Source organism: Salvelinus fontinalis, chromosome 1 (genome assembly GCF_029448725.1).
Source record: "Salvelinus fontinalis isolate EN_2023a chromosome 1, ASM2944872v1, whole genome shotgun sequence".
Taxonomy (NCBI): Eukaryota; Metazoa; Chordata; class Actinopteri; order Salmoniformes; family Salmonidae; genus Salvelinus; species Salvelinus fontinalis.
The window spans coordinates 53,201,887-53,228,378 of NC_074665.1; the positions used below are offsets into that span (position 1 = coordinate 53,201,887).

The 26,492-nt window shown below is 41.3% G+C and overlaps 1 protein-coding gene across 8 annotated transcripts in view; it reads left to right on the forward strand.

The window, feature by feature from the left end:
• The first annotated feature begins 879 nt into the window (after window positions 1-879).
• Window positions 880-26,492, forward strand: part of LOC129857635 (C-terminal-binding protein 2-like) — a 134,499-nt gene continuing 108,886 nt past the window's right edge. For 7 of the 8 annotated variants that reach the window (XR_008759936.1, XM_055926087.1, XM_055926109.1 and 4 more), the window contains exons 1-2: window positions 880-1,181; window positions 8,249-8,345. The gene's annotated coding sequence lies outside the window, so the exon portion shown is untranslated. The remainder of the gene's footprint in view (window positions 1,182-8,248; window positions 8,346-26,492) is intronic. The other variant, XM_055926094.1, reaches the window with a different exon arrangement.

A 26,492-nucleotide genomic window follows, 5' to 3' on the forward strand; every position in this document is an offset into this window, starting at 1 on the left:
CTCTCTCTCTCTCTCTCTCTCTCTCACACACACCACAGTAGAGAGACCATGCAGATGAAGAAAACACACCATTGCTGGGTGAGTTTGGGGTAAGTTTAGACTCAGATAAGAGAGAGAGAGGAGAGAGCAGACAGTCTTCCATGGGCTCTAGTGTAAAACAAACACATCTGCTCAAAATCCCTGGCAATAAATCAAATCAAAATCAAATCAAATGGTATTTGTCACATGCGCTCAATACACTTACTTACAAGCCCTTAACCAACAATGCAGTTTCAAGAAAACACCTAAAAAAGTAACAGATATGAATAACAAATAATTAAAGAGCAGCAGTAAATAACAATAGCAGGGCTATATACAGGGGGTACCGGTACAGAGTCAATGTGTCAATGTGCGGGGGGCACCTGTGTCGAGGTAATTGAGGTAATATGTACATGTAGGTAGAATTATTAAAGTGGCTATGCATAGATAATAACAATAGCTGCGTTATTGGTCAAACATTAAGCCTATGTGATATGTACACCCCCCTTCTACTTCTGTATTCATCTGATCAGTCCAACAGGACTGGGAAATAAATGTCCGCTAATCTAATTCATTAATACTAACACTGATTAATCTGCTTGGATGCAGACATGTCCATACTCGCCCCTCACATGACACTGAGATTGAGGGCCAATAGGGATGATGTCATCAAACCGATTTGGAGCATTGTCTTTATGGCTATTTGTTTGTTCACATTGGTTAGAAATCCTTATCTGATATATGGGTGATCCATTGACCTGTGTGAGTGTGTGTGTTAAGGGAGGCGAGGCGCGCGCGTAAGCGCCATTGGTTGGTATGGGCCAAAGCCCCGCCTCATTAAAAAAGCAAAAAGAGAAAAAAGGAAAAGAAACTGACACACACCCCTCTCTCAATTCTTGCAGGAGGGATATAATAGGAAGGAGTGTGTAGCCTTACAAACGGTGCCGCAATCAAGCATAGGATAGTTTAGAGGAAAAAAGCGACATTAGGAATCAATTATTCCTGCGACGGAGATCGGTCCCGTTGCTCTAGGATTTAAGTTTTTGTGGCATCTAAAGGTGGATCCATTAATATCGAACAGGACGCGGTCTTGTAAAGCGTATGATGCTATTTTCGGACGCATAAAACCACCGTTTGAACTTCTCAATAAACATCTAATCGAGGTAGGACGAAATAATTTTCTAATGATTTCGAAAACCTCAGTTGTTCAACCGGTGTAGTTTTGAAAGCGATCTTTGTCGCTTGTTGGTGCCCATGTGTGTCTGCGCCATCAAGAAGTGGAGTGACTAGGGAGGGAATTGTGGGGTGGGCTATTCCGAGGACATCTTTAGTGAAAGGGAAAAAAATTGCATTAGTAAAGGCATAATGCTATTGTGGCTACGTCCTGTCAATAAAGTAATCAACTATGACCCTCAGTCATACCAACACAACAACCAACTTTGGAACTCCCAATAGATTTAATAGAAGAATAGGTGAATAAGAGAGAACAGAAGAAGGATTCCATTTTAATTGGCAGTGCCAATTTCAACACGTTGAGGAAGTCTGTTTTAGACGTTTCACATTATATGATTGGATAGAAAAAAAGTTATTTAGATACAAAAAAAGTTAATATCTCAAATCATTTCAGTAGTCCATGAAAACAGATAAGTGTCACCATTGCAGTGGTTGAGCTTTACTTTAAAGGGGCAATCAGAAGTTGCTACATACATTTTTGCACTATAAATTAATATGCACCCATTGATTCTTGAAGAATATAACTTATAAATGCCTCATGAGCTTAGTTCAACTGTCGTTCCCCATCAGAAACCAAAATATAAGCTTGTTTTACTCCATTTGTAAAAAAAAAATGCTAATATAAACAAACACTGTATAGCCTCAACATGGTTAAAACCATACTTTTTATATCATGAATCCTTGCATCTATAGCTCTGTCTATGAATTTTAGAGTGGTTACATTTCTCCAGCCTCATCCCTCAGCTTTTTACAGAAACCATGGTGGGAAGGCCACTTTATTGTTTCAGCTGCTGATTGGCCCTTTAACTTGAGGTTTACAAGTTAGATCTCTCTCTCCCTCCCACTCTGTCTCTCAGTTTTATAGCATGCATCTACTGCATACTTCACAGATGGAAGCAGGTGGTTTGATTTTAGAGGGCCACATCTCTTCTTCCAAGGCCCCTGGATTCAGCTTTTGTCATTGATATTACAAAAGTATCCCACATAATCACTGAAAACTAATCATGTAAGGAATTCACTCTCTTCATACAATGATTACTGTTATAGGTGCAAAGCAACAGGAGCTCTAGTCTCTCTCCATTCCCTCTACTTCACAATTTGTCATTATCGTGTTAAAGGGCCTGGTGGGGATTCGTATGAAAAGATAACCTTTTTTCAATTTGGAGGCTTAAGTGGAAGGAAGGTCCTTGGGAGAGGGTTCTTTTGTTTTGGCGTGGAAGGAGTGGGGACTGGCTGAATGCAGATGTGATGCTGGTAACTAACATCTGCTCTCCCTGTTGGCATTGTCATGGCGCCAGCCTGTGGTGAAAAGGCCCTGTCAGTAAAGCCCTAATGACCCTGTGGCCCTCTCCTCTCTAGGGGAAACACTTTGGAATGAACTTGAGACCACTGTTACCTTGCCCTATTTAAGTCTTTAGGGTCAAGAGCAGATTTCTGCAATATGCAGCCCGCTGGCCTGTGATTTTATTTGGCCCCCCAAGTTTTCTGAGCAAATTTTTATTTTTAAATACAGTGCCTTCACAAAGTATAACCCTTGACTTAGTGCCTTCACAAATTTATAGCCCTTGACTTAATCCACATTTTGTTGTTACAGGATTCAATATATTTTTGTTCCACCCATCTACACACAATACCCCATAATGACAAAGTTAAATGTATTATTAGACATTTTTGCAAATGTATTAAATATAAATATCTAATTTACATAAGTATGCTAACCCCTGAGTCAATACTTTGTGGAAGCACCTTTGGAAGCGATTACAGTTGTGGGTCTTTCTGGGGAAGTCTCCAAGAGCTTTCCACACCTGGGTTGTGCAACTCGGCTAGGGCTGTTGCGGTGACCGTATTACCGACACACTGGCGGTCACAAGTCCTGAAGGCAGCCAAATTCCATGTGACCGTTTAGTCACGTCTTCTCCAAGCTCTGATGCTGCTGATGGACATTAGAAGCCTACCAAACTTGCTAACTGCCTGGTACTCAGCACTCTATTGTCCCTCTAATTGCTCTGACATCAATGCAAATTGAAAATCTAATCACACACTTCATAAGAGCTACTTCATAAGAGCCCATGAGCTCATGTTGCACAACAATTCTTTCGGCTATACAATTGTGTAAGAAAACAGAGTGATGGCCTCTATTAAAAAGAGGAGGATCACATTAGCTTTTTATAGGCTAGGCCTACTATATTTATTTCCTAATATTAAGCACATTGCTTATTTTTACAACAGGAGTGTAGCCTACCTGACTGGCATGAAAATGAACTACGGGAAAAGCATCCTCCATTCGCTATCTAAGTGTATAGATGACATTCATTTTTTTCCCCCTGCCACTGTTTTGAGACAGGTGCATGATAATGATCTATTCTAAATCAAAATCAATTTCACACATATATTATTTAGTATATGTTAACACAAGATTAATTCAAGAATAGCCTGATGCGGGGGTTGGGTGCTTCCACATTCTGAAATTGCATTTATGTTCCACCCCCATTTTTATCATTCGAATGTGATACAAAACAAAGCAATGGTGTGCTGTAGGACCATTGCTGACGTCTCCGAGCGGTTGGGTAGGCTGTCAGGATTATTTGTCCGACTGGGGAAAAAAATAAATATATATATATATATATATATATATATACAGTTTAAGTCATAAGTTTACATACACTTAGGTTGGAGTCATTAAAACTCGTTTTTCAACCCCTCCACAAATTTCTTGTTAACAAACTATAGTTTTTTCAAGTCGGTTAGGACATCTACTTTGTGCATGACACAAGTCATTTTTCAAATAATTTTTTGTAGACAGATTATTTCCCTGTATCAGAATTCCAGTGGGACAGAAGTTAACATACACTAAGTTGACTGTGCCTTTAAACAGTTTGGAAAATTCCAGAAAATTATGTCATGGCTTTATAAGCTTCTGATAGGCTAATTGACATCATTTGAGTCAATTGGAGGTGTACCTGTGGATGTATTTAAAGGCCTACCTCCAAAGTCAGTGCCTCTTTGCTAGACATCATGGGAAAAACAAAAGAAATCAGCCAAGACCTCAGAAAAAAATTTGTAGACCTCCACAAGTCTGGTTCATCCTTGGGAGCAATTTCCAAACGCCTGAAGGTACCCCGTTCATCTGTACAAACAATAGTACGCAAGTATAACCACCATGGGACCTCTGTCTCCTAGAGATGAACGTACTCTGGTGTGAAATGTGCATATCGATCCCAGAATAACAGCAAAATATCTTATGAAGATGCTGGTGGAAACAGGTACAAAAGTATCTATATCTACAGTTAAACGAGTCCTATATCGACATAACCCGAGAGGCCGCTCAGCAAGGAAGAAGCCACTACTCCAAAACCGCAATTAAAAAAGCCAGACTATGGTTTGCAACTGCACATGGGGACAAAGATCGTACTTTTTCGAGAAATCTCCTCTGGTATGATGAAACTAAAATAGAACTGTTTGACCATAATGACAATTGTTATGTTTGGAGTTAAAAGAGGGAGGCTTGCAAGCCGAAGAACACCATCCCAACCGTGAAGCACGGAGGTGGCAGCATCATATTTTGGGCGTGCTTTGCTGCAGGAGGGACTGGTGAACTTCACAAAATAGATGGCAACATGAGGAAGAAAAAATTATGTGGATATATAGAAAGCAACATCTCAAGACATCAGTCAGGCAGTTAAAGCTTGGTCGCAAATGGGTCTTCCAAATGGACAATGACCCCAAGCATACTTCCAAAGATGTGGCAAAATGGCTTAAGGACAACTAAGTCAAGGTATTGGAGTGGCCATCACAAAGCCATGACCTCAATCCCATAGAAAATGTGTGGGCAGAACTGAAAATGCGTGTGCGAGCAAGGAGGTCTACAAACTTGACTCAGTTACACCAGTTCTGTCAGGAGGAATGGGCCAAAATTCACCCAACTTATTGTGGGAAGCTTGTGGAAGGCTAACCGAAACGTTTGACCCAAGTTAAACAATCTAAAGGCAATGCAACCAAATACTAATTGAGTGTATGCAAACTTCTGACCCACTGGGAATGTGATGAAAGAAATAAAAGCTGAAATAAATCATTCTCTCTTCCATTATTCTGACATTTCATATTCTTAAAATAAAGTGGTGATCCTAACTGACCTAAGACAGGGCATTTTTACTTTGATTAAATGTCAGGAATTGTGAAAAACTGAGTTTAAATGTATTTGGCTAAGGTGTATGTTAACTTCCGACTTCAACTGTATATAACGTAGGTACATGACGTAATGACTCCACGTAAAATGTGTCGCTACACCTGCAACAGCATTCCTAACCTAGCCCACAATGTCTGCTGTGTGGATCGAGCAGTCAACAATTTGAGCAGTCATTTGAAAGAGTAAGAACATTTCAGTGAGACAACTCAGGCAAATCCATTAATGCCAAGATAATGGAATTCATTTTCCTTGACAATCAACCGTTCTCTGTCGAGGGTGATGTTGTCTTTCGCGACTGGTCGAGCACCGGTACACACTAACGTTACCAAGTGTGCTATTGTTCAAATCAAATTTTATTAGTCACATGTGCCGAATACAACATACAATAAAATTTGATCTGAACAATAGCGCACTTGGTAACGTTAGTGTGTACCGGTTCTTTCACCTTACAGTGAAATGCTTACTTACGAGCCCCTAACCAACATTGCAGTTTCAAAAACATATGGATAAGAATTAGAGATAAAAGTAACTAAAAGCAGCAGTAAAATAATAATAGCGAGACTATAAACAGGGGGATACCGATACAGAGTCAATGTGTGGGGGCACCGGTTAGTTGAGGTGGAATGTACATGTAGGTAGAGTTATTAAAGTGCATATGCATAGATGACTACAGAGAGTGAGAACCTCTCTCGATGGTGCAGCTGTATAACCTTTTGAGGATCTCAGGACCCATGACAAGTCTTTTCAGTCTCCTGAGGGGGAATAGGTTTTGTCGTGCCCTCTTCACAACTGTCTTGGTGTGCTTGGACCATGTTAGTTTGTTGGTGATGTGGACACTAAGGAACTGTTATGTCATCGGCAAATTTAATGATGGTGTGGAGTGGTGCCTGGCCGTGCAGTCATGAGTGAACAGGGAGTACAGGAGGGGACTGAGCACGCACCCCTGTGTTGAGGATCAGTGTGACGGATGTGTTACCTACCCTTACAACCTGGTGGCGGCCCTTCAGGAACTCCAGGGTCCTGTTGCAGAGGGAGGTGTTTAGTCCCAGCGTCCTTAGCTTAGTGATGCGCATTGAGGGCACTATGGTGTTGAACGCTGAGTTGTAGTCAATGAATAGCATTCTCACATAGGTGTTCATTTTGTCCAGGTGGGGAAGGGCAGCATGGAGTGCAATGGAGATTTTATAATCTGTGGATCTGTTGGGGTGGTATGCAAATTGAAGTGGGTTTCTGGGATGATGGTGGGTTTCTGGGATGATGGTGTGAGCCATGACCAGCCTTTCAAAGCATTTCATGGCTACAGACGTGAGTGCTATAGTCATGTAGGCAGGTTACCTTAGTGTTCTTGGGCACAGGCACTATGGTGGTCTGCTTGAAACATGTTGGTGTTACAGACTCTGACAGAGAGAAGTTGAAAATGTCAGTGAAGACACTTGCCAGTTGGTCAGCGCATGCTCGCAGTACACGTCCTGGTAATCCGTCTGGCCCTGCGACCTCGTCAATGTTGCCCTGTTAAAAGCTCTTACTCACATTGGCTGCGTAGAGCGTGATCACACAGTCTTCCAGAACAGCTGGTTCCCCCATGCATGTTTCAGTGTTATTTGCCTCGAATCGAGCATAGACGTAGTTTGTCTGGTAGGCTCGTGTCACTGGTTAGCTCTTGGCTGTGCTTCCCTTTGTACTCTGTAATGGTTTGCAAGCCCTGCCACATCCAATGAGCGTCAGTGCCGGTGTAGTACGATTTGATCTTAGTCCTGTATTGATGCTTTGCCTGTTTGATGGTTCATTGGAGGGCATAGCAGAATTTCTTATAAGCTTCCGGGTTAGGGTCCCACTCCTTGAAAGTGTCAGCCTTAGCCTTTAGCTCAGTGCGGATGCTGCCTGTAATCCATGGCTTCTGGTTGGGGTATGTACGTATGGTCACTGCGGGGACGACATCATTGAGGCACTTATTGATGAAGCCAATGACTGATGTTGTGTATCCCAGAACATATTCCAGTCTGTGCTAGCAAAACAGTTCTGTAGTTTAGTATCTGCTTCCTCTGACCACTTTTTTATTGACCTAGTCACTGGTGCTTCCTGCTTTAATTTTTAATTTATGTCAGATTTGCCAAATGGAGGGTGAGGGAGAGCTTTGAGGGAGAGCTTTGAGCTCTGTGTGTGGAGTAAAGGTGGTCCAGAGTTTTTCCCCTCTGGTTGCATATTTAACATGCTGATAGAAATTTTGTCAAACTGATTTAAGTTTCCCTGCATTAAAGTCCCTGGCTACTGGGAGCGCCACCTCTGGGTGAGCGTTTTTATTGTTTGCTTTTGCGGAATACAGCTCATTCAATGCTGTCTTAGTTCCAGCCTCTGACTGTGGTGGTATGTAAACAGCTTCAAAGAATACAGATAAACTCTCTAGGTAGATGGTGTGGTCTACAGCTTATCATGAGATACTCTACCTCAGATGAGCAATAGCTCGAGACTTCCTGAGATATCGTGCACCAGCTGTTGTTTACAAAAATACATAGACCGTCGCCCCTTGTCTTACCAGACGCCTCTGTTCCATCCTGCCGGTACATCATATAACCAGCCAGCTCTATGTTGATATTGTCGTCGTTCAGCCACGACTCCGTGAAGCATAAGATGTTACAGTTTTTAATGTCCCGTTGGTAGTTCAATCTTCCCAATAACTCTTCGATTTTATTCTCCAAAGATGAAACATTTGTTAGCAGAATGGTGGGAAGTGGGGGTTTATTCGATCGCCTACGAATTCTCAGAAGGCAGCCTGACCTTCGGTCCCTCTTTCTCCGCCTCCTCTTCACGCAGATCACGGGGATCGGGGCCTGTTCCCGAGGAAGCAGTATATCCTTCGCGTCGGGCTCTTCAGTCATGAAAGGAATAAAAAGGATTCTGCTAGTCCGTGGTGAGTAATCGCACTCCTCATGTCTAGAAGTTCTTTTTGGTCATAAGAGACAGTAGCGGCAACATTTATGTACAAAATAAGTTTAAAAAAAAACACAATCGGCTGGGGGCGCCATCTTACCAGATGTTACCCTACCGGAGTTACACAGCAATTGCTTCACTGCTATGAGATTCATGACATACTATGGAACGCCGTTTGGATATTTGCGTGTCAAAAACGATGCACGTCAAATAACACTTTGACGTGTTAAATAAGCTCTTAATTTGACACGTCAAATAACACAGTTCTATTATAGAATGTTGTGTGTTCTGAATTTGCACGTGCAAGCCAAGTGCCACCACTACTATCAGTAGCACTGTCAAAGCTGTACAAAAAAGTCTGCAAACACTGGCCACGAACAATGTATTTACAATACCGTGTTGGTAATAAAGGATTATTTGTTCTACCGCAACTTCTGGGGTAGCTAGCTTGCTCTAGCTTGGTACCTAGCTTGCAACAATACAACCAGCAAGAAACCAGTAGAAACTGCAGTCATTTTCACTATTCTTTTTTTTATATTTTTTTTTATACATTTTCATCCCATTTTCTCCCCAATTTTCGTGGTATCCAATCGCTAGTAATTACTACCTTGTCTCATCGCTACAACTCCCGTACGGGCTCGGGAGAGACGAAGGTCGAAAGCCATGCGTCCTCCGAAGCACAACCCAACCAGCCGTACTGCTTCTTAACACAGCGCGCCTCCAACAAGGATATCCCTACCGGCCAAACCCTCCCTACCCCGGACGACGCTATGCCAATTGTGCTTCGCCCCACGGACCTCCCGGTCGCGGCCGGCTGCGACAGAGCCTGGGCGTGAACCCAGAGACTCTGGTGGCACAGTTAGCACTGCGATGCAGTGCCCTAGACCACTGCGCCACCCGGGAGGCCCCATTTTCACTATTCTTAGCAATGATTTAGGAATCCTTGTGAGTAAGTATTAGCTAGGTAGCCACTTTTTGTTCGCCTGTTGAAATTGAACTTCAGTTCATGAAAATAAATAGTTGGCCAGCTACTTAACCCTGTTGCCCAAAGCTAACATTATAAGCAGCCAGTTAGCTTCATCTGGCTAGTGAGTCTTGACCTGACCGGGTTTTGTGTTGTGAAGCTAGGATTATGCACAATAGTGGAATTTGCGGGGGGTGCATTCAAAATAAAAGGACTTATTTCAAAGTAATGCATATTTAGACTAGATAATGTTAAACAAGGTTGGAAGGTGAAGCAATGAAATGGGGTATCAGTCTACTTGGTGACACCTACAGAACACAACTGTGAAGAGTTTAGGCAAATATTAGCTTTGTAGCTCTTATCGCGGGACTGTGACTGTATGAAATAACCTCCCCAGTCAGCCAATTGTGTGTATTGACATTCGTATTGCACTGTACAGCTTTACCTAAGGATAGGGGATCAATGAAATGGGGTATCAGTCTACTCAATATCCAAGCTATTTTTTCCCAACGTCCTACTAAGTATGCCCCAATGCAATTCTAAAGTATAGTGGGATTTAAACAGATTTTTGTTAAATTAACATTGTCTTTTGTTGATTTTATATAACATTCCAACCCCGTTTAGCATGATCTATTCAATTATGGCATAATTTGACTATTTCTATGCATTTGCATCTCCTGTCAATGACACACTTTTATTTTGAAGGCTAACGACGAAGTCCACTATTGTGGCTAATCTCTAATCCTTATTGTGGCTAGCTTCACATAGACATAGACCGCCATTAATCAAATAAGAACTGTCTTATAAATTAGGCTTATTTTAGATGATGACACCTAGCTATATAGTTAGCTAGCTAACTATATCTACAGAAACAGATTATGTCGTTTTACTATGTTTTTGGGAAGAACATTGATTACATCCATGAGCTAGCTAGCTTTCTTTATGACCAGCACTGTAGGTGCGCGAGACAACTTTACCAGCATCATGGCATATGGATCGATGAATTGCTGTGACTTATGAAATATGAGTGATAGTGTAATCAATGTGTAATAACTAAGTAAACATTTTTATGAACAGGTTAAATTATTATGTGACGTGCAGTCATATTCAGGTCCTGATTGGTCAACAAGCTTATTTGACTCGTCAAATCGTGTTATTTGACGTGTATCTTTTTTGACGTGCAAAGACCCAAACAGGTTTCCACAGACATCCTGGTTGAGAATGAAATGACTGAACAAATGAACAACAAAACTGCACAGCAAGTAAGTGAAAGAAATAGGTTTTGATTATGTTTTACTGGTAATGGGGACATGCGTAAATGCCAACAAAATAACTTTTTGGTTTACAAGCGATATCTTTGGACAACATCCAAAGTGTAATCAGTAGGCTTGGGCGGTATACCGTATACCGGGGTATTTAAAAAAAAAATAGCCTTTTCAGTACCGTCAATACCGTTGAAACTATTTAATATTTAAAAAAGTTTATAAAAAGTTTTTTAAATACGTTCAGTCAACATGTGCAATGCATTAGGCGATAAAGCGGATCGCGCTCTTATTTCACCTGTCACATTATTTTACATTTTGAAGCTTACTTAGTTCACCCGGAAGTTACTTGTTTAACTTCTTATGGGCAGGTGGGACGGTAGCGTCCCACCTGGCCAACATCCGGTGAAATTGCAGAGCGCGAAATTCAAACTACAGAATTATAAATATTTAACTTTCATAAAATCACAAGTGTAATACATCAAAATAAAGCTATACTTCTTGTTAATCCAGCCGCTGTGTCAGATTTCAAAAAGGCTTTACGGCGATTATCTGAGGACAGCGCCCCGCATACAAAACCATGAAAAACATATTTCAACCAGGCAGGTGCGACACGAAAGTCAGAAATAGCAATATAAAAAATGCCTTTACCTTTGTTGACCTTCTTCTGTTCGCACTCCAAAAGGTCCCAGTTACATCACAAATGGTCCTTTTGTTCAATAATGTCCTTCTTTATATCCATAACAACTCAGTTTAGCTGGTGCGCTTCAGTCAATAATCCACCCAGTTTCCCTCCATCAAAATGCAAACAAAATGAATCCCAAACGTTACTAATAAACTTTTCCAAACAAGTCAAACAACATTTATAATAAAACCTTAGGTACCCTAATACGTAAATAAACGATAAAACGTAAGACTGATAATCGTTATTGTCTTTACCGGAGAAAAATACCAAAGAACGCCCTCTCATTCACACGCTTGGAAACACTACAGCCAAAATGGGAGCCACCTAGAAAAACTACAATTTCTGGCTCATTTTTCCAAAAACCAGCAACTCTTTGAAACTCTTTCCAAAGACTGTTGACATCTAGTGGAAGCCCTAGGAACTGCAATCTGGGATGACTTCGCCTTATAATAAAAGTGACAGCCATTGAAAATAGTGGTAGGCTGAAATATATATTGGGGGGGATGGTTTGTCCTCGGAGTTTCGCCTGCCATATCAGTTCTGTTATACTCACAGACATTATTTTAACAGTTATAGAAACATTATAGTTTTCTATCCAAATCTACCAATTATATGCATATCCTAGCTTCTGGGCCTGAGTAACAGGCAGTTTACTTTGGGCACACTTTTCATCCGGATGTGAAAATACTGCCACCTACCCAAGAGAGGTTAAGTAATAATGCCCTCGAAGCCGGTGTTTGGAGGATATATTGTCACAGGTGTTGTTAGGCCCGAGACAAAGTCATATCTGTGACCAATCTGTATTCCCAGTCATGTAAAATCCATAGATTAGGGCCTAATGAATTTATTTCGATTGAGTGATTTCATTATATGAACTGTGATCTTTGGAATTGTTGCAGGTTGCGCTTTACATTTTTTTTCATTGTAATAAGGTGACGGGCATCATATTGTGTAGCTTTCTGCTGTGTTGGAGAAGGCAAAGCCATTTTGGTTTAGTTATTTGTACAGCTGCCACTGTTATCTTGATTTCCTTGTTTTTTCTCCTCTCCGTTCTCACCCGTCTGCTCCTCCTCCCTCTTCTCCAATCAGGTCAGGCAGGCCTGTTGCCCTAGCGACTCCAGACTCCACACAGACACAGCGTGCTCCTGGAGAGCCAGTACTGCATGCGTCAAAACTTTGTTCATTTGCACACATTGTTCACATTCGCTTGTAAATGTCCAAACTCAACACAAATTACATTCGGTAGCACCTACCTATATATATGTAATTTAATGAGTTGGATAGCCTGTCTTTGCAATTAGTTTATTTTTGTTTGCACCTCGTTTGCATATTTAGCTAGCAGCCTCCATGCAAATTTGATATTACTTGTGCAAATTTTGTTAGCATTCTGGTAATAGATGCCCAATGGGCTTTTTACATTTTATTGGCGCTCACTTGTGTACTAAACCGGTAATACCGTAAATCCCGGTATGAGAGAAGAATGATATGACTATATGAACATCTGGATACCGCCCAACCCTAGTAATTAGTAACTTGCTCAAAGGGATATTTTATTCAATGTCTGTTTTTTTTATTTTGACCCATCTACCAATAGGTGCCCTTTCGTTGCGAGCTTTGGAAAACCTCCCTGATCTTTGTGGTTGAATCTGTGTTTGAAATTCACTGCTCAACTGCGGGACCTTAAATATAATTGTATGTGTGGGGTACAGAGATGAGGTAGTCATTAAAAAATCATGTTTAACACTATTATTGCACACAGAGTCCCTGCAACTTATTATGTGACTTTTTAAGCAAATGTTTACTCCTGAAGTTATTTAGGCTTGCCGAACAAAGGGGTTGAATACTTAATGCCTCGAGACATTTGAGATTTCCATGTGTAATTCATTTGTACAATTTTCGAAACACATAATTCCAATTTGACATGGAGTATTGTGTGTAGGCCATTGATGGCAAATCAAAATTGTATCCATTTTAAATTTAAGTCAAGGGCTGTGAAAACTTTCTGAAGGCTTTGTATATACAGTATACTGTATATAGTTTTTGTTGTTGGACATAAGACTGTAAAATCACCACGAAATCATCTCAAAAGTTACTTTAATCTAGGAAGTCTCTTCCCGAGTATTTGCTCTCATAAATAGAGAGGCATATATGATTGTATCCCAATTTAATCAAGGTTTGAAATTATTCTGTTTTTGTCAAATGCTATATCTGAATATGATTTATAACTAAGTTCTGGCCCCCCAAACATCTGCTCAAGGAAAAATCGTCCCACAGCGAATGTAATTGGGGACCCGTGGTATTAGAATGTTTTGATTTCGAAGTTGCTAACTTTGACTTTTCATTGAAGTGTCTGCCTTTCTTTAACCTACATATTCCTACTGTTATTCTTAGCAAATGTGTGCTAAACAGAGTGTACAGTCTCTCCTTCTCCCATACTCTCTCTTTCACCCCTCCCTACCTCTACCCATCCTGCCTGTTGGGGGTAGAACTTCACGCTCACGTATCCCTGGCATTTATATATTCGGATACAAAAGGAGTGTTTTGCCCCTCCCGGCAGACGCATCACATGCAGAATCAAAATCCACATGGCACTTAATATCAGGGTGTTTGATTTATCACTGCAAACCAGCGATTTTGTATTTATGACATCCCATTGCGGCATGTGTGCCTATTGGTGGAGATGAAGAGTTATGCGTGAAGGGGAGCCATGGAGTCGCTGTGTTGGAACTGATCTCAGGTGGATGTGAAGGCACAGTCAAGAGTGAACATGATGCATATTGTAAAAACGAAAGTAGAGAAGGCAATAGGCCAAGTACCAGTGTGCCACTATTTCACGTAAAATGAAGATCACTGTATTTTGACTAATTTGGATCCACTGAAGAGTGATTGCTGTAATGCACAGCTCTAAAATAAAACTGTTCACCAGAATTTCTACTTGGGAATTTGTGTAGTTGGATGCCTTTCAGGCACTGGAGATTTGTAGTTGCATTTAGATGCAGATGTTTCCAACACACCTAATAGGCGTGTAACACACACAACATGTCTGGACATGGTGGTCGTGAATGTAAGGATCTACTTAAATGAACAGCTGGTTTCTGAAAAGAGGGCGATTGCAACATATGCTGTGAACAATCTGTTATAAACTGATCATTTGACATATTTTATGTCATTGTTATGATAGTGTTATGAATGCTTCTTAATGCATGACACATACTTCTTTTTTTCTTCAAATTATTGATTGTGTTGATGTCAGGTTGATGTCTATTATACACATGTAACGTCAATCTGTGTTTGAACAGGATGCTATGCAGACAGGCGTTTAAAGTCACACAATTGACTGGCAAAGGAACTACAAGCATTAATTAGTGATGCACCAATATGACATTTTTGTCCGGTACCGATATCCAATATGTTCCTTGCCCCAAAAAACGATACCGATATTTAACATTTTAGTGGCCTTTTAAACATTCTAGTACAGTTAAATAGTTAACACACACACATGAACGCAGCGGTCTAAGGCACTGCATATCAGTGCAAGAGGCATCACTACAGTCCCTGGTTCGAATCCAGGCTGTATCACATCCGGACGTGATTGAGACTCCCATAGGGCTGCACACAATTGAAGGAAAAATGGCCCCGTTTATTTGCGTTGTTTGTAACTTATTTTTTAAACTTATTTTGTAAATAATGTTGCCACTACCATCTCTTATGACCGAAAATAACTTATGGACATCAGAACTGCTATTACTCACCACGGACTGGCAGAATCCTCTTTTTCCTTTAACGAGTCTGACGAGCCCGACGTGAATGATATACTGCTTTCTTGAGAACAGGCCCAGATCACCGTGATTTGCGTGGAGGCGGAGAAAAAAGAGCCAGGAGGCGCACTGCCTACTAAGAATTTGTAGGCGATTGAATAAACCCCCACTTCCTTCCATTCTGCTAGCAAACGTGCAATCTTTGGAGAATAAAATCAATGACCTATGCGCAAGATTAAACTACCAACGGGACATTCAAAACTGTAATATCTTATGCTTCACGGAGTTGTGTCTGAACTACGACAATATCAACATACAGCTGGCTGGTTATACGCTGTAGCAGCAGGAAGAACAGCGGTGTCTGGTAAGATGAGGGGCGGCGGTCTATGTATTTTTGTAAACAACAGCTGGTGCACGATATCTTAAACTGTTGCTCGCCTGAGGTAGAGTTTCTCATGATAAGCTGTAGACCACACTATCTACCTTGAGAGTTTTCATCTGTATTCTTTGAAGCTGTTTACATACCACCACAGTCAGAGGCTGGCACTAAGACAGCATTGATTGAGCTGTATTCCGCCACAAGCAAACAAGAAAACGCTCACCCAGAGGCGGCGCTCCCAGTAGCCGGGGACTTTAATGCAGGGAAACTTAAATCCGTTTTACCAAATTTCTCTCAGCAAGATATCATCCTAACCAACTTGCCCTCCAAATACACCTCTGCTGTTTTCAACCAAGATCTCAGCGATCACTGCCTCATTGCCTGCATCTGTAATGGGTCAGCGGTCAAACGACCTCCACTCATCACTATCAAACGCTCCCTGAAACACTTCAGCGAGCAGGCCTTTCTGATTGACCTGGCCGATGTATCCTGGAAGGATATTGATCTCATCCCGCCAGTAGAGGATGCCTGGATATTTTTTTAAAATGCCTTCCTCACCATCTTGAATAAGCATGCCGCATTCAAGAAATTTAGAACCAGGAACAGATATAGCCCTTGGTTCTCTCCTGACCTGACTGCCCTTAACCAACAGAAAAACATCCTATGGCGTTCTGCATTAGCATCGAACAGCCCCCGTGATATGCAACTTTTCAGGGAAGCTAGAAACCAATATACACAGGCAGTTAGAAAAGCCAAGGCTAGCTTTTTCAAGCAGAGATTTGCTTCCTGCAACACAAATTCAAAAAAGTTCTGGGACACTGTAAAGTCCATGGAGAATAAGAACACCTCCTCCCAGCTTCCAACTGCACTGAAGATAGGAAACACTGTCACCACCGACAAATCCACTATAATTGAGAATTTCAATAAGCATTTTTCTACGGCTGGCCATGCTTTCCACCTGGCTGCCCCTACCCCGGTCAACAGCACTGCCCTCCCCTCTGCTACTCGCCCAAGCCTTCCCCATTTCTCTTTCTCCCAAATACAGTCAGCTGATGTTCTGAAAGAGCTGCAAAATCTGGACCCTTACAAATCAGCCGGGCTAGATAATCTGGACCCTTTCTTTCTAAAACTATCTGCTGAAATTGTTGCCACCCCTATTACTAGCCTTTTCAACCTCTCTTTCGTGTCGTCTGAGATTCCCAAAGATTGGAAAGCAGCTGCGGTTATCCCCCTCTTCAAAGGGGGGGGACACTCTTGACCCTAACAGCTACAGACCTATATCTATCCTACCCTGCCTTTCTAAGGTCTTCGAAAGCCAAGTCAACAAACAGATTACCGACCATTTCGAATCCCACCATACCTTCTCCACTATGCAATCTAGTTTCAGAGCTGGCCATGGGTGCACCTCAGCCACGCTCAAGGTCATAAACGATATCTTAACCGCCATCGATAGGAAACAATACTGTGCAGCCGTAGTCATTGACCTGGCCAAGGCTTTTGACTCTGTCAATCACCACATCCTCATCGGCAGACTCGACAGCCTTGGTTTCTCTAATGATTGCCTCGCCTGGTTCACCAACTACTTCTCTGATCGAGTTCAGTGTGTCAAATCGGAGGGTCTGTTGTCCGGGCCTCTGGCAGTCTCTATGGGGGTGCCACAGGGTTCAATTCTTGGACCAACTCTCTTCTCTGTATACATCAATGATGTCGCTCTTGCTGCTGGTGATTCTCTGATCCATCTCTACGCAGACGACACTATTCTGTATACTTCTGGCCCTTCTTTTGACACTGTGTTAACAACCCTCCAGGCGAGCTTCAATGCCATACAACTCTCCTTCCGTGGCCTCCATTTGCTCTTAAATACAAGTAAAACTAAATGCATGCTCTTCAACCGATCGCTGCCTGCACCTGCCCGCCTGTCCAACATCACTACTCTGGACGGCTCTGACTTAGAATATGTGGACAACTACAAATACCTAGGTGTCTGGTTAGACTGTAAACTCTCCTTCCAGACTCACATCAAACATCTCCAATCCAAAGTTAAATCTAGAATTGGCTTCCTATTCCGCAACAAAGCATCCTTCACTCATGCTGCCAAACATACCCTTGTAAAACTGACCATCCTACCAATCCTCGACTTCGGTGATGTCATTTACAAAATAGCCTCCAAAACCCTACTCAATAAATTGGATGCAGTCTATCACAGTGCCATCCGTTTTGTCACCAAAGCCCCATATACTACCCACCACTGCGACCTGTACACTCTCGTTGGCTGGCCCTCGCTTCATACTCGTCGTCAAACCCACTGGCTCCAGGTCATCTACAAGACCCTGCTAGGTAAAGTCCCCCCTTATCTCAGCTCGCTGGTCACCATAGCAGCACCTACCTGTAGCACGCGCTCCAGCAGGTATATCTCTCTGGTCACCCCCAAAACCAATTCTTCCTTTGGCCGCCTCTCCTTCCAGTTCTCTGCTGCCAATGACTGGAACGAACTACAAAAATCTCTGAAACTGGAAACACTTATCTCCCTCACTAGCTTTAAGCACCAACTGTCAGAGCAGCTCATAGATTACTGCACCTGTACATAGCCCATCTATAATTTAGCCCAAAAAACTACCTCTTTACCTACTGTATTTATTTATTTATTTATTTTGCTCCTTTGCACCCCATTATTTCTATCTCTACTTTTTTCTATCTCTACTATCTCTACTTTTTTTTACTTTTTTTTACTTGCTATATTGTATTTACTTCGCCACCATGGCCTTTTTATATTTTTATTTATTTATATATATATATTGTTTGCCTTCACCTCCCTTATCTCACCTCACTTGCTCATTGTATATAGACTTATTTTTCACTGTATTATTGACTGTATGTTTGTTTTACTCCATGTGTAACTATGTGTTGTTGTATGTGTCGAACTGCTTTGCTTTATCTTGGCCAGGTCGCAATTGTAAATGAGAACGTGTTCTCAATTTGCCTACCTGGTTAAATAAAGGTGAAATAAAAAAATAAAAAAATGTTAAATGTGCAACCAGAGGGGGAAAAACTATGGACAACCTTTACTCCACACACAGAGACGCATACAAAGCTCTCCCTTGCCCTCCATTTGGCAAATCTGACATAATTCCATCCTCCTGATTCCTGCTTAGAAGCAAAAATTAAAGCAGGATGCACAAGATCAATAAAAAAGTGGTCAGATGAAGCAGATGCTAAGCTAGAGGACTGCTTTGCTAGTACAGACTTGAATATGTTCTGGGATGCCTCATTGAGGAGTACAAAACATCAGTCATTGGCTTCATCAATAAGTGCATCGACGATGTCGTCCCCACAGTGACCTACGTACATACCCCAACCAGAAGCCATAGATTACAGGCAACATCCGCACTGAGCTAAAGGCTAGAGCTGCCACTTTCAAGGAGCGGGACTCTAACCCGGAAGCTTATAAGAAATTCTGCTATGCCCTCCGACGTACCATCAAACAGGCAATGTATCAATACAGGACTAAGATCGAATCGTACTACACCGGCACTGACGCTCGTCTGATGTGGCAGGGCTTGCAAACCATTAGACTACAAAGGGAAGCACAGCCGAGAGCTGCCCAGTGACACGAGCCTACCAGACAAGCTAAACTACTTCTATGCTCGTTTCAAGGCAAATAACACTGAAACATGCATGGGAGCACCAGCTGTTCCGGAAGACTGTGTGCTCACGCTCTTCGCAGCCGACGTAAGACCTTTAAACAGGTCAACTTTCACAAGGCCACAGGGCCAGACGGATTACCAGGACGTGTACTGCGAGCATGCGCAGACCAACTGGCAAGTGTCTTCACTGACATTTTCAACCTCTCCCTGTCCAAGTTTGTAATAACATGTTTTAAGCAGACCACCATAGTGCCTGTGCCCAAGAACACTAACGTAACCTACCGACCCGTAGCACTCATGTCTGTAGCCATTAAGTGCTTTGAAAGGCTGGTCATGGCTCACACCAACAGATCCACAGATGATGCAATCTCCATTGCACTCCACACTACCCTTTCCCAACAGGACAAAATGAGCACCTATGTGAGAATGCTATTAATTGACTACAGCTCAGCATTCAAAACCGTAGTGCCCTCAAAGCTCATCAATAAGCTAAGGAAGGTAACAACACATTCACAAAGCTGATCCTGAAGCATGGGGCACTCTCAGGGGTGCGTGCTCAGTCCCCTCCTGTACTCCCTGTTCACTCATGACTGCACGGCCAGGCACGACTCCAACACCATCATTAAGTTTTGCCGATGACACAGCAGTGGTAGGCCTGATCACCGACTTCGACGAGACAGCCTATAGGGAGAAGGTCAGAGACCTGGCCGTGTGTTGCCGGGACAATGTTTCCTTCAATGTGTTCAAAGGAGATGATTGTGGACTTCAGGAAACGAGGACTGAGCATGCTCCCATTCTCATCGATGGGGCTGCAATGGAGTAGATTGAGAGCTTCAAGTTCCTTGGTGTCCACATCACCAACAAACTAACATGGTCCAAGTACGCCAAGACAGTCGTGAAGAGGGCACGACAAAACCTATTCCACCTCCAGGAAAATTTTGCATGGATCGTCAGATCCTCAAAAGGCTCTACTGTTGCACCATCGAGAGAATCCTGACTGGTTCCATCACTGCCTGGTATGGCAACTGCTCGGCCTCCGATCGCAATGCATTACAGAGGGTAGTGCGAACGGCCCAGTACATCACTGTGGCCAAGCTTCCTGCCATCCAGGACCTCTATACCAGGCGGTGTCAGAGGAAAGCCCTGAAAATTGTCAAAGACTCCAGCCACCCTAGTCATAGACTGTTCTCTCTGCTACAGCATGGCAAGCGGTGCTGGAGCGCCAAGCCAAGGTCCAATAGGCTTCTAAACAGCTTCTACCCCCAAGCCATGAGACTCCTGAACACCTACTCAAATGGCTACCCAGACTATTTGCATCCCCCCCTCCTTTACACTGCTGATATTGTCTGTTGTAATCATCTATGCACAGTCACTTTAATAACTTTACCTACATGTATATATTACCTCAACTAACCGGTACCCCCGCACATTGACTCTTTACTGGTACCTCCCTGTATGTACAGTTGAATTCGGAAGTTTACATACACCTTAGCCAAATGCATTTAAACTCAGTTTTTCACAATTCCTGACATTTAATCAAAATAAAAATCCCTCTCTTAGGTCAGTTAGGATCACTACTTTATTTTAAGAATGTGAAATGTCAGAATAATAGTAGAGAGAATGATTTATTTCAGCTTTTATTTCTTTCATCACATTCCCAGTGGGTCAGAAGTTTACATGAGCTCAATTAGTATTTGGTAGGATTGCCTTTAAATTGTTTAACTTGGGTCAAACGTTTTGTGTAGCCTTCCACAAGCTTCCCACAATAAGTTGGTGAATTTTGGCCCATTCCTCCTGACAGGGCTGGTGTAACTTAGTCAGGTTTGTAGGCCTCCTTGCTCGCACACGCTTTTTCAGTTCTGCCCACACATTTTCTATGGGATTGAGGTCAGGGCTTTGTGATGGCCACTCCAATACCTTGACTTTGTTGTCCTTAAGCCATTTTTGCCACAACTTTGGAAGTATGCTTGGGGTTATTGTCCATTTTGGAAGACCCATTTGTGACCAAGCTTTAACTTCCTGACTGATGTCTTGATGTTGCTTCAACATATCCACACCATTTTCCTGCCTCATGATGCCATCTAATTTGTGAAGTGCACCAGTCCCGCCTTCAGCAAAGCACCCCCACAACATGATGCTGCCACCCCGTGCTTCACGGTTGGGATTGTGTTATGTCTTTGGCCATGCCGGATTAATTGCTATGACATGCTATTCTATAAAATACTTTCTCCGTAATTAATATCAACTGATTGAGCTAATCGGGTACATGTAATTAACTAGAGAGTCGGGCACCACGAAATAATATTTATAGAGCCGTTATCTTCCGAATAAACTCTTAAAGATTTAGCAATATTTTACATCAATAGCAGTCAACATCGTCATCTTTCTTCAGTCTCATATTCTGAAAGTTGTAAATTCTTGGTTATCTGCAAGAATCCTGGCTAACAAGTTGAATCAGCAATACAAAATTGGGTTTAATTATGTATTTACTAAATACCTAACTAATCACACAGAATCACACACTTTTATTTCATATTCTTATCTATTTTTTTTAAACTGCATTGTTGGTTAGGGGCTCGTAAGTAAGCATTTCACTGTAAGGTCTACACCGGTTGTATCCGTGCTTCTACACCTGCATTGCTTGCTGTTTGGTGTTTTAGGCTGGGTGTCTGTACAGCATTTTGAGATTTCAGCTGATGTAAGAAGGGCTTTATAAATACATTTGATTTGATTTATTTGCCGCATTTGACTAATAAAATTTTATTTGACAATTGGCAATCGTCCGGGCCGTCACTGTAAATATTAATTTGTTCTTAACTGACTTGCCTAGTTAAATGAAGGTTACACACACACACCTCACTGACCAGAAAGTTATTTTGTTGGCATTTACCTATGTCTCCATTACCAGTATAACCTGTCTGGGACTGGGGTTCCGCTAGCGGAACGCCTCCCACATTCCACTGAAAAGGCAGAGCGCGAAATTCAAAAAAAATATTTAAAAAAAATATTTAACTTTCACACATTAACAAGTCCAATACAGCTAATGAACGATACAGATCGTGTGAATCCAGCCAACATGTCCGATTTTTTAAAATGTTTTACAGGGAAGACACAATATGTAAATCTATTAGCTAACCACCTTAGCAAAAGACACCATTTTTTCTTTGTCCACCAACACCACTAGCTATCACCAATTCGGCCAAATAAAGATATTGATAGCCACTAACCAAGAAAAAACCTCATCAGATGAGTCTGATAACATATTTATGGTATAGGATAGGTTGTTAGAAAAATGTGCATATTTCAGGTATAAATCATAGTTTACAATTGCACCCACCATCACAACTCGACTAGAATAAATACAGAGAGCAACGTGTATTACATAATTACTAATCATAAAACATTTCTTAAAAATACACAGCGTACACTAATTGAAAGACACAGATCCTGTGAATACAGACAATATTTCAGATTTTCTAACTGTCTTACAGCGAAAACACAATAAATCGTTATATTAGCATAGCACATGTGCAAACATTACCCCAGCATTGATTCACAGCAAAAAGAGCGATAGCATTATCACCACCAAAATGTATAAATTTTTTCACTAACCTTCTCAGAATTCTTCAGATGACACTCCTGTAACATCATATTACAACATACATATAGAGTTTGTTTGAAAATGTGGATATTTAGCCACCAAAATCGTGGTTATACAATGAGAAAAGTAGCCAAGCTGGTCAGAAAATGTCGGGCGCCATATTAGACAGTGATCTAGTCTTATACATAAATACTCATAAACTTGACTAAAAAATACAGGGTGGACAGCGATTGATAGACAATTTAGTTCTTAATGCAATCGCTGAATTACATTTTTTAAATGATCCTTACTTTTCAATACAGGTTGCGCCAAAGCGAAGCTACACCAAACAAAATGGCGGCATAAGCGTTTAACATTTTTCGACAGAAACACGATTTATCATCATAAATAGTTCTTACTATGAGCTGTTCTTCCATCAGAATCTTGGGCAATGAATCCTTTCTCCGGTCTAATCGTCTTTTGGTCGAAAGATGTCCTCTTGTCCCGTTGAAATGGCCACGAACGTTCACCATGCACTCAAAGTGCCCAGCTCCTCAAAGTGCATCACACATAAAATCGCCCTAAACGGATATAAATTGCTATAAAACGGTTCAAATTAACTACCTTATGATGTTTTTAACACCTATAACGAGTAAAAACATGAATGGAGGAATATTACTGGCTAAACAACAGCTTGGAAGGAGGCAAGTCCGACGACCATCGTGCGTCAGGCGCAGAGACGAAAAGAAAGCTACTTCCGGTCATTGGTGTTTTATACAGGCCCTGATTGCGCAATCGACTCCATTCAAAGCGTCACCCCTTACTGACATCTAGAGGAAGACGTAGGCAGTGTTTGTATCCTCATCGCATTTACAGAGACCTTACAACTGACCTGGGAACAGGGGCCAAGATTTCTGAAATCTCACTCCATGTCAGGGAAAGTGCTGTAGAATGAGTTCTGTTTCACTCAGAGACATAATTCCAACGGTTATAGAAACTAGAGAGTGTTTTCTATCCAATAATAATAATAATAATATGCATATTGTACGAGCAAGAATTGAGTAGGAAGTCGTTTAAATTGGACACGTTTTCCAGAAAGTGACAATAGCACCCCCTGTCCTCATCAGGATAACATAATCAAAACCTATTTCTTTCACTTACTTGCTGTGCTGATTCGTTTTTCATTTGTTCAGTCGTTTCATTCTCAACCTGGATTTCTATGGAACGCCGTTTGGGTCTTTAAATGTAAAAAAACAACAAAAAAACATGTCAAATAACACGATTTGACGTGTCAAATAAGCTTGTTGACCAATCAAGACCTGAATGTGACTGCACGTCACATAATATTTTAACACGTGCATTCATTTTTTATGTAGTTATTACACATTGATTACACTTTCACTCGTATTTCATAAGTCACAATGATTCATCGATACGTATGCTATGATTCTGGTAAAGTTGTCTCGCGCACCTATAAAAAAAGCTAGCTAGCTCGTGGATGCAAACAATGTTCTTCCCCAAAAACATATCAAAACGACATCTGTTTCAGTAGCTATAGTTAGCTAGCTAACTATATAGCTAGGTGTCATCATCTAAAATAACCCTAATTTTTAAGACAGTTATTATTTGATTAATGGTGGTCGGACCCAGCTATGTGAAGCTTGCCACAATAAGGATTAGCCACAATAGTGGACTTTGCGGTTAGCCTTCAAAATAAAGCATGGCATAGTTCTGCTATTTCTATTCATTTGCATCACTGTCAATGACATACTGTTATTTTGAATGCTAACCACAAAGTCCACTATTGTTGCTAATCCTTATTGTGGCTAGCTTCACAATATGTACCCCGGTCCGGTCGACCCTCACTAGCCAGATGAAGCTAGCTGGCTGCTTATAACATTAACTTTGGGGAACAGGGTTAAGTAACTGGTTAGCTATTTATTTTCATGAATTGAAGTTTAATTTCAGTAGGCGAACAAGTGGCAACCTACCTAATGCTTTCTCACAAGGATTCCTAAATCATTGCTATGAATAATGAAAATGATTGCAGTTTCTACTGGTCATTGTAGCAAGCTATAGCTAGTTACCCCAGAAGTTGCGGTCAAACATTACGCTTTATTACCAACTAGAGGTCGACCGATTTTAGGATTTTTTAACGCCGATACCGATTATTGGAGGACCAAAAAAAGCCGATACTGATTAATCGGCCAATTTGTATTTATTTATTTGTAATAATGACAATTACAACAATACTGAATGAACACTTATTTTAACTTAATATACATCAATAAAATCAATTTAGCCTCAAATAAATAATGAAACATGTTCAATTTGGTTTCAATAATGCAAAAACAAAGTGTTGGAGAAGAAAGTAAAAGTGTAATATGTGCCATGTAAGAAAGCTAACGTTTAAGTTCCTTGCTCAGAACATGAGAACATATGAAAGCTGGTGGTTCCTTTTAACATGAGTCTTCAATATTTCCAGGTAAGACGTTTTAGGTTGTAGTTATTATAGGAATATTTCTCTCTATACGATTTGTATTTCATATACCTTTTGACTATTGGATGTTCTAATAGGCACTTTAGTATTGCCAGTGTAACAGTATAGCTTCCATCCCTTCCATTCGCCGCTACCTGGGCTCGAACCAGGAACACAACGACAACAGCCACCCTCAAAGCAGCGTTACCCATGCAGAGCAAGGGGAACAACTACTCCAAGTCTCAGAGCGAGTGACGTTTGAAACGCTATTAGCGCGCACCCCGCTAACTAGCTAGCCATTTCACATCGGTTACACCAGCCTAATCTCGGGAGTTGATAGGCTTGAAGTCATAAACAGCGCAATGCGAAGCGTTGCGAAGAGCTGCTGGCAAAACGCACGAAAGTGCTGCTTGAATGAATGCTTACGAGCCTGCTGGTGCCTACCCTCGCTCAGTCAGACTACTCTATCAAATCATAGACTTAAATTATAACATAATAACACACAGAAATACGAGCCTTAGGTCATTAACATGGTCGAATCCGGAAACTATAATCTCAAAAACAAAACGTTTATTCTTTCAGTGAAATACGGAACCGTTCCGTATTTTATCTAACGGGTGGCATCCATAAGTCTAAATATTCCTGTTACATTGCACAATCTTCAATGTTATGTCATAATTACGTACATTTCTGGCAAATTAGGCGGCCCAAACGGTTGCATATACACTGACTCTGCGTGCAATGAACGCAAGAGAAGTGACACAATTTCACCTGGTTAATTTTGCCTGCTAACCTGGATTTATTTTAGCTAAATATACAGGTTTAAAAATATATACTTCTGTGTATTGATTTTAAGGAAGGCATTGATGTTTATGGTTAGGTACACATTGGAGCAACGATACGCACCGCATCGATTATATGCAACGCAGGACACGCTAGGTAAACTTGTAATATCATCAACCATGTGTAGTTAACTAGTGATTATGATTGATTGTTTTTTATAAGATAGTTTAATGCTAGCTAGCAACTTACCTTGGCTTACTGCATTCGCGTAACAGGCAGGCTCCTCGTGGAGTGCAATGTAATCAGGTGGTTAGAGTGTTGGACTAGTTAACTGTGAGGTTGCAAGATTGAATCCCCCGAGCTGACAAGGTAAAAATCTGTCGTTCTGCCCCTGAACAAGGCAGTTAACCCACCGTTCCTAGGACGTAATTGAAAATAAGAATGTGTTCTTAACTGACTTGCCTAGTTAAATAAAGATTAAATAAAGGTGTAAAAAAAGAAAAGAAATCGGCCAAATCGGTGTCCAAAAATACAGATTTCCGATTGTTATGAAAACTTGAAATCGTCCCTAATTAATCGGCCATTACGATTAA